The sequence below is a fragment of the Monodon monoceros genome, unplaced genomic scaffold, assembly GCF_005190385.1.
Source record: "Monodon monoceros isolate NGI ecotype Baffin Bay Population unplaced genomic scaffold, NGI_Narwhal_1 Super_Scaffold_21, whole genome shotgun sequence".
Classification (NCBI taxonomy): Eukaryota; Metazoa; Chordata; class Mammalia; order Artiodactyla; family Monodontidae; genus Monodon; species Monodon monoceros.
Genome location: NW_021703778.1, coordinates 134,788,626 through 134,801,224, shown reverse-complemented (window position 1 = coordinate 134,801,224; position 12,599 = coordinate 134,788,626).

The following is a 12,599-nucleotide window of genomic DNA, read 5'->3' as shown; positions in this document are numbered from 1 at the left end:
GGTGATTCTGCCAACAGGTGGGTGAGGTCTCTGGTTGAGGGAGGGGGTAGAGGTGGGTACTGGGTCGCCTTGTAAGCGTGGCCATCATCTCCTGCAAGCAGAGCTTGGAGGAATTTCATCCACCTGTTGTGGTTTTCCCAGGTGGGAGCAGGGGATGACTGGGACTCTAATAATGACCGCTATCAGCCGACTTTGGGTGGGGTCTCTCAAACTTTAACCCATATGCAAATCATCTCAAAATCTCTTTAAAACGCAGATCTCCTAGTGGGTCTGGGACAGAGCCTGCATTTCTACCAAGCTCCTGGTGACGTCGATGCCACTGGTGCCATGCACACTTTGAGTAGCAAGAGCTTAGGTTTTTATTTACTGCCTTCCTACCCCCTGCTGGGCTATGTTATTTTATCAAAACTGTGCGGTAGGAGTGAAGGCCAATTATAGCCTCCTGAATCATCCATTGGTAGAGCTGTTTCTTGCAGTACATTCAAAAGGGCACTCCCAGGAGTTCCCCATTGTACAAGAAGCCCACTTGCACCAGATACTTCTGGGCAAGCAAGCCACCGTGCAAAGCTGCTTTGGTTCTTGTTGGTCACTACCAGACAGCGGCTGGATGCTGCTGGAGCGGGAAGTTTTATGTGATAGTGTGTTGATGGTGCTGACTCTGAAGGGGGTGGGGACTTCTTTGCTGCGGCAGCTTCAGCTCCCTCTAGCTGCACCCCCTCCCCAGGCTCACGGGAAGGATGAGTGGAAGCTGGGAGAGAAGCATCAGGCGAAGTTCTGCAGACCTGGGGGTGTTATTTTTCACTTTCTCTGCTTCAGGACATCCCACGCATTTTATAAATATTTATGGGACAGCTTCCCTCTTGAGAGCGCCCAAGTGTGGAGGGTCGGTGGGGAGGATGGTTGAAGAAGGAAAGGAGGGAAAAAGCGGTGCTCGTGGTGCAGGAGGTTGGGCAGGTGGGGGGAAACCCTGAGGGCTTGTTTCAGGCCAGTCTCCTCACCGGCAAGAGGAGGAGTTGGACTAGACTGTTAAACCAGGGGTCTGTGATTTACGCCAGTAACTCCCTGCAGTTGTAAGCAATGTTTGATGGGTGTGTAAATTTTTCTAGGGCGAGAGCTCCTAGATTTCAACACTCTCTCAGGGTTCACAAAACGTTCATCAGCACCTTTGCAATCGGGATCATCTTCTAGTCCCTCCCAGAGTGGATATGTGGAGCGCTGGGCTTCTAGAAGCAGCGAATATCAAGTTCAGGCCACGGGATTAGGAGGGACAAGGCAGCCACTCAGAACCATTTTCAACAGAGGCGGAAGGGGGTCAGCTATCAACAACAGAGGGAAGGCTGAGCGGCAGCCAATTCGAGTGACTCCACTAAACCGAGCTGGGAGCTGAATCCGGACTAGAACCCAGGCTGACACACAGAGAACAGATCTGCACTGCGGAAAAGTCCCTTCAGTCAGCCCATCGTTTCGGAAGGGCAAGACATTTGTGACCACAGCGCCAGGAGCCCAGCTGGTTATTTCTAGCTCGCTGAATGTCAAAAATCCAGGCCGCTTCTCACTGCAGCCTCCACTTGTCAGACCAAATCAAGGCATCAAAGCGTCAGGCAGGCGAATCAGCTGCCTCCAGCGCAGGCCTAGCGGCGCCCGCGCGCAGCCCCGCCCCGCGCCCCGCCCACCTGCAGCCCCGCGTCCCGCCTGTGCCGCCGCTGGGGTTTTCTCAGCGTGGAGCCTCTTGGCAGGCTGCGTTGGCCAAGTGTGCCCACAGGAGATGGTCTCCCACGGCCTTTGACCTCAGCGTCGGACTGCGCACTCTCCCTTCTCTCTGGTTGTATTTTTTATTTTTTGATCCTCCCACTTGCACTTGCTTTTCTCCTTCTCAACACAACTCCCATCTCCCAGTTGCTCTCTAGATCCAAATCAATGAGCTGGTTTGTGTCTGCAGAATCCAGTTTTACAGCAACACAAGCAAACGCCAATCCTGAGTGTCTGCTGTCGGTTTCCCTTCTCAATTTCCTTTCATTGAAATATTAGCACAACTGCTGGCTAGGTTTTGGACACAGCAGGCTAACCTCGACCCTCAGGGAACCGGCAGTCTCCTGGGGGAAGAGAAGGTGATGTTTAAAACTGTGATATGAGAGTATATATAAGTCCATGCCGTGGAAAGTAGATAGCTAGTGGGAAACAGCCACATAGCTGATCTCCCTAGATCAGCTCAGTGCTTTGGGACCACCTAGAGGGGTGGGATAGGGAGGGTGGGAGGGAGACGCAAGAGGGAGGAGATATGGCGATATATGTATATGTATAGCTGATTCACTTTGTTATACAGCAGAAACTAACACACCACTGTAAAGCAATTATACTCCAATAAAGATGTTAAAAAAATAAATTAAAAAAACAAGCAAACAAAAAACCCGGTCCCGATGGTCTCGGGACCGGGAATGAGCATCGCACGCAGAGAGAACAGGCAGAGTGTACGACTTGAGACTTGTAAGGGTGGCTGTATATGTAAAGAGGTGGGAGCCAGTACCGTGTGATGAGCGAGGGAGGAGCTAGGAAGGGACTCTGAGTCAGAGAAAAGAGTGTAGAATTTATCCTGACAATACAGGCCTTTGCAGGGTTTTTCGGTGGTTTCATTTTGCTTTGGAGGGTTTTAACCAGGGAAGTCATCCATCAGATTTGCTTTCTTAAATGGGAGGGGAGGCAGAACTCCTCTAAGTCCCAGAATAGAGGCAGCAGCATCTTTAAAGATTGTAGCATATTCCAGAGCAGGGGCCATGTTCTCCCACGTGGGGCTCAAATTACCCATTTTCTTCTGATTACGCCTACCACTGCCCTGTTGCTTTATTCCTATCCCTAGCCCCACTCTGACTGGTTTGGCCTTCTGCATCCCACTGGCTCTTGCCTAGCCTTTAGGTAAGATGCTAGGTTGACTCTACTTCCAAGCCACCACCATGTTTTCAGCATTCACTGATTCAGTGAATATAAGTGGTCGCTCTGTGCCAGATGCTGTGCTAGTCATCACGGGCATACAGAAGGGTAGATTCACATCTTTCTTGATCTCAAAGAGCTTAGAATTTGTCCAGTGGTTCCCAAATTTGCTCATGCATCAGAATCATTAAAATACAGCTGATTGAACATCACCTGGACTGACTAAATTGGAATCTTTGGGGGTAAGTGCCAGGGAGCCATATTCTGGAAACTCTCCCCCAGGTAATACTGCTAAGTAGTCAGAACCACTGATCCTTAGAGGAATGCGGAACTGGAATTTCTCTCATGGCCATTCCTCTGCATGGCTGATGGGGAGAACAAACCCAGAGTCTGGCTGTTGGCCACAAGACAGAAATCATCAGAGGAAGACAGGCAAAGCTCAGTCTAACTGGGCTGTAAGTCTGGGACCTGCTCACGTGACTTCAATGAAGCAGGAGGGACAGTGGGGATGGATGAATGGAAGGGTAGAGTAGAATGTATTGGGATGGTGGGCTGGGCTATGCCTGCCTAGAGTGGATAGTGCCTCCTTCTTGACCTAAATGGTATAAATCATCCATTAGAAAGCAGGAGACTAGCTCTCTGGCTTGTTGACTCCTTTTCAGGACCACCTTGATTATCATGGTCAAGAGCTAGGGGTGATTGCACCCGGTAGTTTCCAATGGTGTGTGTGATGAACAACTAATAGAAAAGAAACATCAAGTACATTGTACACAAACCCATAAATCTCCACCAGTTAAGTCTAGTATTGGGGCAAGCTGAAGCAAAGGGAGGCTGTTAACTCACTGTTCCCAGAAATATCCCCCATATGCTTATGGCTGCCCTCTGAGGGATTCCAGGGAGGAGTGATCCTGTCTGATCATGCCTGGAATCTCACACCCTGGAGGATGGATCTTCATGGGGTTTGAGAGGATTAAATTTCCAGTTCTACTTTTCACCTCTTGGTGAAGACTGTTCTGAGACATCTAATAGTTAAGTATTTATTTGTTGAGAGCTAATTATGGCCCAGGCACCGAGAAGCCTCAAACATGAAAATATATACAACCCACTTGGGAAGATAGGACATAATTGTATATAAAAGTAAATATAAGGTTTAGATATTTCCAGACCACAGGAGAAGAACTGATTTTGAGGTTGTTTGAAGTTCTGTATCCCGACCACTAATCCACACAGCATGTATTTGAGAGCAATGTATTTTGGGTGATATACAGGCATGTAAGGCATAGTCTTTGCCCTCAGGAAGCTCACAGTCCAATAGGGAAGATAGGACATGTCAGTATAAACTATAATAGAAAATAGTATAGGCTGGGACAAGTGAGTGATTCCGTGTCAGCTTTAGCATCAGTAGGGCCTGTTCTGAAACATTTTTTTTAATACCTCTTTATCGGAGTATAACTGCTTCACAATACTGTGTTAGTTTGTGTTGTACAACAAAGTGAATCAGCCATATGCGTAAATATATCCCCATATCCCCTCCCTCTCGAGCCTCCCTCCCACCCTCACTATCCCACCCCTCTAGGTCATCGAAAAGCCCCGAGCTGATCACCCTGTGCTATGTGGCTGCTTCCCACTAGCTATCTATTTTACATTTGGTAGTGTATATATGTTCATGCCACTCTCACTTTGCCCCAGCTTCCCCCCCACCCCCGTGTCCTCAAGTCCATTCTCTATGTCTACGTCTTTATTCCTGTCCTGCCACTAGGTTCATCAGTACCATATTTTTTTCAATGTGTATATCATTTTATTTTTTTGACATTGTTGGAGATTTTATTTTAATCTGAAGACAAATTGAAGTCATATTTTCAGCATTTTTAAATGGGATTAAATAATATAATTTTGTTATTCCATGTAGCTTCCATGCTAAATAGTGTATATGTACCCATGTATGTATATATGTGTGTTTTTGTGTCTATATCTATATCTATCTATCTATCTATCTATATATCCTACTGGTTCTATTTCCCTGTAGAACTCTAACCAGTACAGATTTTGGTATCCTTATATCTTTTTGTTTGTTTGTTTTAACATCTTTATTGGAGTATAATTGCTTTACAATGGTGTGTTAGTTTCTGCTTTATAACAAAGTGAATCAGTTTTACATATACATGTGTTCCCATATCTCTTCCCTCTTCCATCTCCCTCCCTCCCACCCTCCCTATCCCACCCCTCTAGGTGGTCACAAACCACCGAGCTGATCTCCCTGTGCTATGCGGCTGCTTCCCACTAGCTATCTATTTTACATTTGGTAGTGTATATATGTCCATGCCACTCTCTCACTTTGTCACAGCTTACCCTTCCCCTCCCCATATCCTCAAGTCCATGCTCTAGTAGGTCTGTGTCTTTATTCCCATCTTACCCCTAGGTACTTCATGACCCTTTTTTTTTTCTTAGATTCGATATATATGTGTTAGCATACGGTATTTGTTTTTCTCTTTCTGACTTACTTCACTCTGTATGACAGACTCTAGGTCCATCCACCTCACTACAAATAACTCAATTTTGTTTCTTTTTATGACTGAGTAATATTCCATTGTATATATGTGCCACATCTTCTTTACCCATTCATCTGTTGATGGACACTTAAGTTGCTTCCATGTCCTATCTATTGTAAATAGAGCTGCAATGAACATTTTGGTACATGACTCTTTTTGATTTATGGTTTGCTCAGGGTATATGCCCAGTAGTGGGACTGCTGGGTCATATGGTAGTTCTATTTGTAGAGTTTAAAGGAACCTCCATACTGTTCTCCATAGTGGCTGTATCAATTTACATTCCCACCAACAGTGCAAGAGGGTTCCCTTTTCTCCACACCCTCTCCAGCATTTATTGTTTGTAGATTTTTTGATGATGGCCATTCTGACTGGTGTGAGATGATATCTCATTGTAGTTTTTTTTTTCTTGCGGTACGCGGGCCTCTCACTGTTGTGGCCTCTCCCGTTGTGGAGCACAGGCTCCGGACACGCAGGCCCAGCGGCCATGGTTCATGGGCCCAGCTGCTCCACAGCATGTGGGATTCTCCCGGACCGGGACACGAACCCATGTCCCCTGCATCAGCAGGCAGACTCTCAACCACTGCACCACCAGGGAAGCCCTCTCATTGTAGTTTTGATTTGCATTTCTCTAGTAATTAGTGATGTTGAGCATCCTTTCATGTGGTTCTTGGCCATCTGTATGTCTTCCTTGGTGAAATGTCTGTTTAGGTCTTCTGTCCATTTTTTAATTGGGTCGTTTGTGTTTTTGATATTGAGCTCCACGAGCTGTTTGTATATTTTGGAGATTAATCCTTTGTTGTTTCATTTGCAAATATTTTCTCCCATTCTTAGGGTTGTCTTTTTGTCTTGTTTATGGTTTCCTTTGCTGTGCAAAAGCTTTTAACTTAAATTAAGTCCCATTTGTTTATTTTTGTTTTTATTTCCATTTCTCTAGGAGCAGGGTCAAAAAAGATCTTGCTGCGGTTTATGTCAAAGAGTGTTTTTCCTATGTTTTCCTCTAAAAGTTTTATAGTGTCTTGTCTTACATTTCAGTCTTTAATTCATTTGGGATTTATTTTTGTGTATGGTGTTAGGTAGTGTTCTAATTTCATTCTTTTACATATAGCTGTCCAGTTTTCCCAGCACCACATATTGAAGAGGCTGTCTTTTCTCCATTGTATGTTTTTGCCCCCTTTGTTGTAAATTAGGTACCCATATGTGCATGAGTTTATCTCTGGGCATTCAATCCTGTACGATTGATCTATATTTCTGTTTCTGTGCCAGTACCATACTGTCTTGATTACTGTAGCTTTGTAGTATAGTTTGAAGTCAGGGAGCCTGATTCCTCCAACTCTGTTTTTCTTTCTCAAGATTGCTTTGGCTGTTTGGGGTCTTTTGTGCTTCCATACAAATTGTAAAAAATTTTTTTCTAATTCTGTGAAGAGTGCCATTGATAGTTTGATAGGGCTTGCATTGAATCTGTAGATTGCTTTGAGTAGTATAGTCATTTTCACAATATTGATTCTTCCAATCCAAGAACATGGTATATTTCTCCATCTGTTTATGTCATCTTTGATTTCTTTCAGCAGTGTTTATTTTATAGTTTTCTGAGTACAAGTCTTTCACCTCCTTAGGCAGGTTTATTCCTAGGTATTTTATGCTTTTTGTTGCAATGGTAAGTGGGAGTGTTTCCTTAATTTCTCTTTCTGATTTTTTGTTGTTGGTGTATAGGAATGCCAGAGATTTCTGTGCATTAATTTTGTATCCTGCAACCTTACCAAATTCATTGATTAGTTCTACTAGTTTTCTGATGGCATTTTTAGAATTTTCTATGTATAGTATCATGTCATTGGCAAACAGTGACAGTTTTACTTCTTTTCCAATTTGTATTCCTTTTATTTCTTTTTCTTCTCTGATTGCTGTGGCTAGGACTTCCAAAACTATGTTGAATAAGAGTGGCGAGAGTGGACATCCTTGTCTTGTTCCTGATCTTAGTGGAAATGCTTTCAGTTTTTCACCATTGAGAATGATGTTGGCTGTGGGTTTGTCATTTATGGCCTTTATTATGTTGAGGTAGTTTCCCTCTATGCCCATTTTCTGGAGAGTTTTTATCATAAATGGGTGTTGAATTTTGTCAAAAGCTTTTTCTGCATCTATTGAGATGATCATATGGTTTTTATTCCTTCATTTGTTAATATGGTATATCACATTGATTGATTTGCATATATTGAAGAATCCTTGCATCCTGGGATAAATCCCACTTGATCATGGTGTATGTTCCTTTTAATATGTTGTTGGATTCTGTTTACTAGTATTTTGTTCAGGATTTTTGCATCTGTGTTCATCAGTGATATTGGTCTATAATTTTCTTTTTTTGTGGTATCTTTTTCTGGTTTTGGTATCAGGGTGATGGTGGCTTCATAGAATGAATTTGGGAGTGTACCTCCCTCTGCAATTTTTTGGAAGAGTTTGAGGACTGGTCTTACCTCTTCTCTAAATGTTTGATAGAATTGGCCTGTGAAGCCATGTTGTCCTGGACTTTTGTTTGTTGGAAGATTTTTAATTACAGTTTCAATTTCATTACTTGTGATGGGTCTGTTTCTAATTCTTCCTGGTTCAGTCTTGGAAAATTGTACCTTTCCAAGAGTTTGTCCGTTTCTTCATGGTTGTCCATTTTATTGGCATAGAGTTGTTTGTAGTAGCCTCTTATAATCCTTTGTATTTCTGTGGTGTCAGTTGTTTTTTCTCCTTTTTCATTTCCAATTTTATTGATTTGTGTCCTCTCCTTTTTTTTCTTGATGAGTCTGGCTAAGGGTTTATCAATTTTGTTTATCTTCTCAAAGAACCAACTTTGCTATTGTTTTCTTTGTTTTTATTTCATTTATTTCTGCTCTGATCTTTATGATTTCTTTCCTTTGAAACATCTTTTTCCCACACCCTAGACATCTTTCAGGAAGACAGTTCTGGTAACTTTGGGATTCATCTTAGAGTCTTATCTGTGTCAATAATGTGAACTTTTCATTGCAGTTTGCACTTAGTTCTCTCAGTTATTTCCCAGAGATACTTGTGATTTAAAATGACAGAAACCAAGAGGTTCAAGCCTAGAAAGGTGGGTGAAAAGTGATTTCCACCTGGAGAAATTCCTGGCATTTCTATGCAGAGCCATGTGCCCTGATCCTTGCTTGAAAGCTGGAGGAGTTGACTCAGAAGAGGCAGGTGGGAGCAGAGGCCGCTTAATGTCTCCCTGGGAGGAGGTCAGGAGTCTGGCTCCTGGTTAAAAACCTGTGGGTGATTTGTGTGACTTCTCAGGCCTGACCATCAGCAATTACAAAGGCTTTGCCTGCAGGCCTGCAGGCAGCTTCCCGTGCTTTGGTGCATAGCCCGAGAGGTGCAGTTAAGGACTCAGGCCCCACTCGCTGGTCATGTGCTTCGCATATTTACATTCCTAGCTCAGAAGCACCTTCATTCCTAGGTTTCTATGACTGAGGCCTTGGGCAGAGGTCCTCTTCAGGTGCTGTCTCTCCTGAGGCCTCCTTACGGTGGGGAGGAGGAGGAAATTGTGAAGACTCTTCCCCTCCTCTGACTCACTTCTTTTCCACACCTAGCCCTTCCCCTCCCCCCACCCAACTTTAGGATCCATAAAACTGCCTTTTTCTCAGGGGCTCCCTCAACAGAGAGATGACCCCCACATCTATGCTGGTCCACCCGACCTTGGGCCGGTGTTCAGTTCCATGAGGGAAAATGGAACAGGGGGATGTGTACTTTCTCCAGTTGTAGAACTTTCATTTATGCCATCACAGTGAGTGATTAAAAGCTTGTTGCTTTAATTGGCTACATGGACCCCTGACAGCATAGCCCGCTCGCTCTTTCCCACCTGAGCTCCCAACAGGGGGACCCCTCCAGCTCCCTCCCTTCTGGGAGCACACAGTCAAAGCATGGCCCCATTTCTGTTGGAGGCTATGACCTCTCCTACATGTGTTTCTATTTCATTTCTAGATTGGATTTCTCTGTCTCTCTCACAAACAGTTAATTGGCCAAGGACAAGACAAAACTCAGGATTGCCATGAGGGCTGGGCAGGGAGTCAGCAGAAAAGAGAAGAATAATGAAGCAGGCATTGGCCAGATCAGGACTTACAGATGTGAGAACAACCCAACCTCAGAGACTTCTTCCTGTCTACACTTCTGAAGAGGAACCTAAAAGTCCAAGAGGTGAGTGACCTGGCCAGGGCCACCCAATCAGAACCCAAGTTCTGATTATTTCCGGGTTTCCTTCTTGATCTTCTTTCTGCTTCCTACTACAGGTTCTGGGCAGGACTGTGCCCCTGATTCCCAGGACCACCACAACTGGGGAAGAAGAGACTAGAGCAGGGTTCTCAAATTAGAGTGCTTAGAATCTCCTGGAGGGCTGGTTAAAACACAGATTGCCCGCCCTTCCCCCAGGGTTTCTAATTCAGTAGGGCTGTGGTGGGGTCTGAGAATTTGCATTTCTAACAAGTGTCCGGGTGTAGCTGATGAGAACCACTGGACCAGCCTATATATGACCAAAAAGCAGCAGAGAAAGAAAGAATGGAAGCTGAGTAAAGGAAAGTAGGAAGAAGGAAAGGAGTAGGAGTGACATGGTTTATTAGGGCAAGAGATGAGCTCCACGGGATGGTTTTGGGAGGTTTGTTTTTCTCTTCCTCGTCCATCCTGACTTCAGGCTTATCTAGAAGTTTTCACAGTATCCTTTAAAACCCTCCCCTGACTGCTGAGGGAACCTGGCCCACAGGTGAGGTAATCTAAGCCTCCACTTAGATTATTAGATTTCCTAGAGCTGGAGCTAAAAAGCCCTGAGCTGGCTGCTCTCCCAACATACCTCACGGCTTCTTCCCTGTTCAGGCAGCTACAGGCTGCACAGCTACCTGCCTCCCCTGAAGCCCGAGGGCTCATGTCCCAAAGGCCATGAGAATGAAGAGTCTTGGAAGGTGGTTGCGGACAACTCAGTCACCTCTCTCTGGCTTCCGTGGTGCACTCACATGAGCCCTGGCAGATCAAGGCTGCTGACTCTCAGAGAAAGGTAAGGAGGTGCATACATGGCAAGGAGATGGGTGGAGGGATTAAATAAACTCCACAGCCACATTGCCTCAGCTCATCTTTCAAGTTCTTCTGAATCATCAGGGAACATGGACTTGCTTTCTTAATCCTTGGATCTGAATGTGGGTCACTGAGGTCTCAGCCTGTGTTTGAATGTAATAGCATGGAGAAGAGCCAGATATACACACAGGAAAAAAGAATTAGTTCTCATGTGGGTGTGAAAACCCAGGAGCGACCCTCCTCTCCAAATCTGTTCACTGTTTGCCGAGCTCCACAGGGCTGTGGGAAAAATAAAGCACAAATGTTATGTCCAGTGGCCCAAAGCTGTGCCAGGGGTAGCAGTAACCTCAGGAGGAGGCCAGAGATTGGCCAAGGCAAAGGCAGAGAGCAGGAACCCTCCACTTGGGGTAGAGGCACGAGAGGGCCCAGGGTGGTGACAGTGGGAGCTGTGCCCCCCCGCTCCTTTTCCTAAGCCCTGTCCAGCTGCTTAGTGACCCACAGATGTCCAGCCAACAAGCTTCTGGGAGCTTCGCAGACCCTGGCTGGCTCTGTAGTTAAGAGACTGATAACACATTGAGGCAAAAGCATACCATGCGATTCAGAATGCAGAGACTTCTACGTAGTTTCTGTGTTGTGATGAACTCCAGAAGAGAGAATCAGAAACCTGGGATAGATTTTCTACAGCAAAAGCCTGAGAATGTTTTCAAAAGACTCAGGTAGGGGCTTCCCTGGTGGCGCAGTGGTTGAGAGTCTGCCTGCCGATGCAGGGGACGCGGGTTCGTGCCCCGGTCCGGGAAGATCCCACGTGCCGCAGAGCGGCTGGGCCCGTGAGCCATGGCCGCTGAGCCCGCGCGTCCGGAGCCTGTGCTCCGCAACGGGAGAGGCCACAACAGTGAGAGGCCTGCGTACTGCAAAAAAAAAAAAGACTCAGGTAGGGTCTGGGGCTGTGAGGTCCCTCATGTCATCCCTATTCCTCCAGTTTTAGGAATGGGGAGCTGCCATGGAGACCCCCTTTCAGTCCCTTCCAGAAAAGCCCGTGTGTGCCTGGTGGGTGTTTCTCTTCCTGGAGAGGAGATGGGCGAGGCCCTGGATGAGCTTCCTGAAACCACAGGAAAAGAGGAGGCTGCTGATTTACCAACAGCAGCTTCCTGGAATTGCAGTGTCAGGCTGCAAATGAGCGATATTTTTCCAAGGTGATCCAGAGCTGTTACAACATTCCTGCTCTATCCCCATCAGACCTTCCTGTAAGTCAAACCGGAAAGCTACCCAAACCATGCATTCATGAGCAGTCAAGGACATGAGATTCCAGACACATAGTTTCCAACATGCCTTAATATCCCTCTTGAGACCTGGTCCAATCAACCCCATGCCTCTGGACTTTCTTAGCGGGGGCATGCAGTTGTCTGGCTGGCCCTGGAGTCATGTGGAAGTCCATGTGTGGTTCCAGGTCATCCAGGAAGTGCAGGACTGGCCTGATTCCCAAAATGGGACTGTCAGCTGAGTAAAGAGCAGGGCCTTGCACTGGCTTTGCCTAGCCTTTCACAAAGATCCATTCTCTGTCTGGTCCTGCCCAGCTCTCCAGCTTGTCTGAATAGAAAGCTACCATGTCTCATGCTGGATCAGTCTTGGCCTTTCCTCAGAAATAAGAACTGGTTTGGAACTGCCCTTGCTTGACCCTGGTGTCTGTTTCTCACATAAAAGAGATACAAAAGAGAATCCAAGTCTCTCTCCTGCTTTTGGAAGGTCCTGGCTTCTATTTGGGATGAAATCCCTATGGGTGCAGCTGGGGAGGTGCAGAGAGGGGCGAGGAGAAATGCTGGGCTTCTCACCTTCTGCCTCTGAGACAGATTGCAGTGGGAAACAAAAAATAAAGCTCCTTAGTTCCACTTCACTTATCCCTTCCTCGGCAAGTGGAGAGCTAACAAGAGTGGAGGTGTCTGGGGAATAAGACAGATGGAGCTGAGAACTAGGCCCTGGTCTTAGGAGCAGTGACTGAATTCCACACCTCCTCTAGGATGAGCTGGAACATGATTCTTCCTCCTTCCCTCCCCCCTCCCCCCTCCCCCCCCCCTC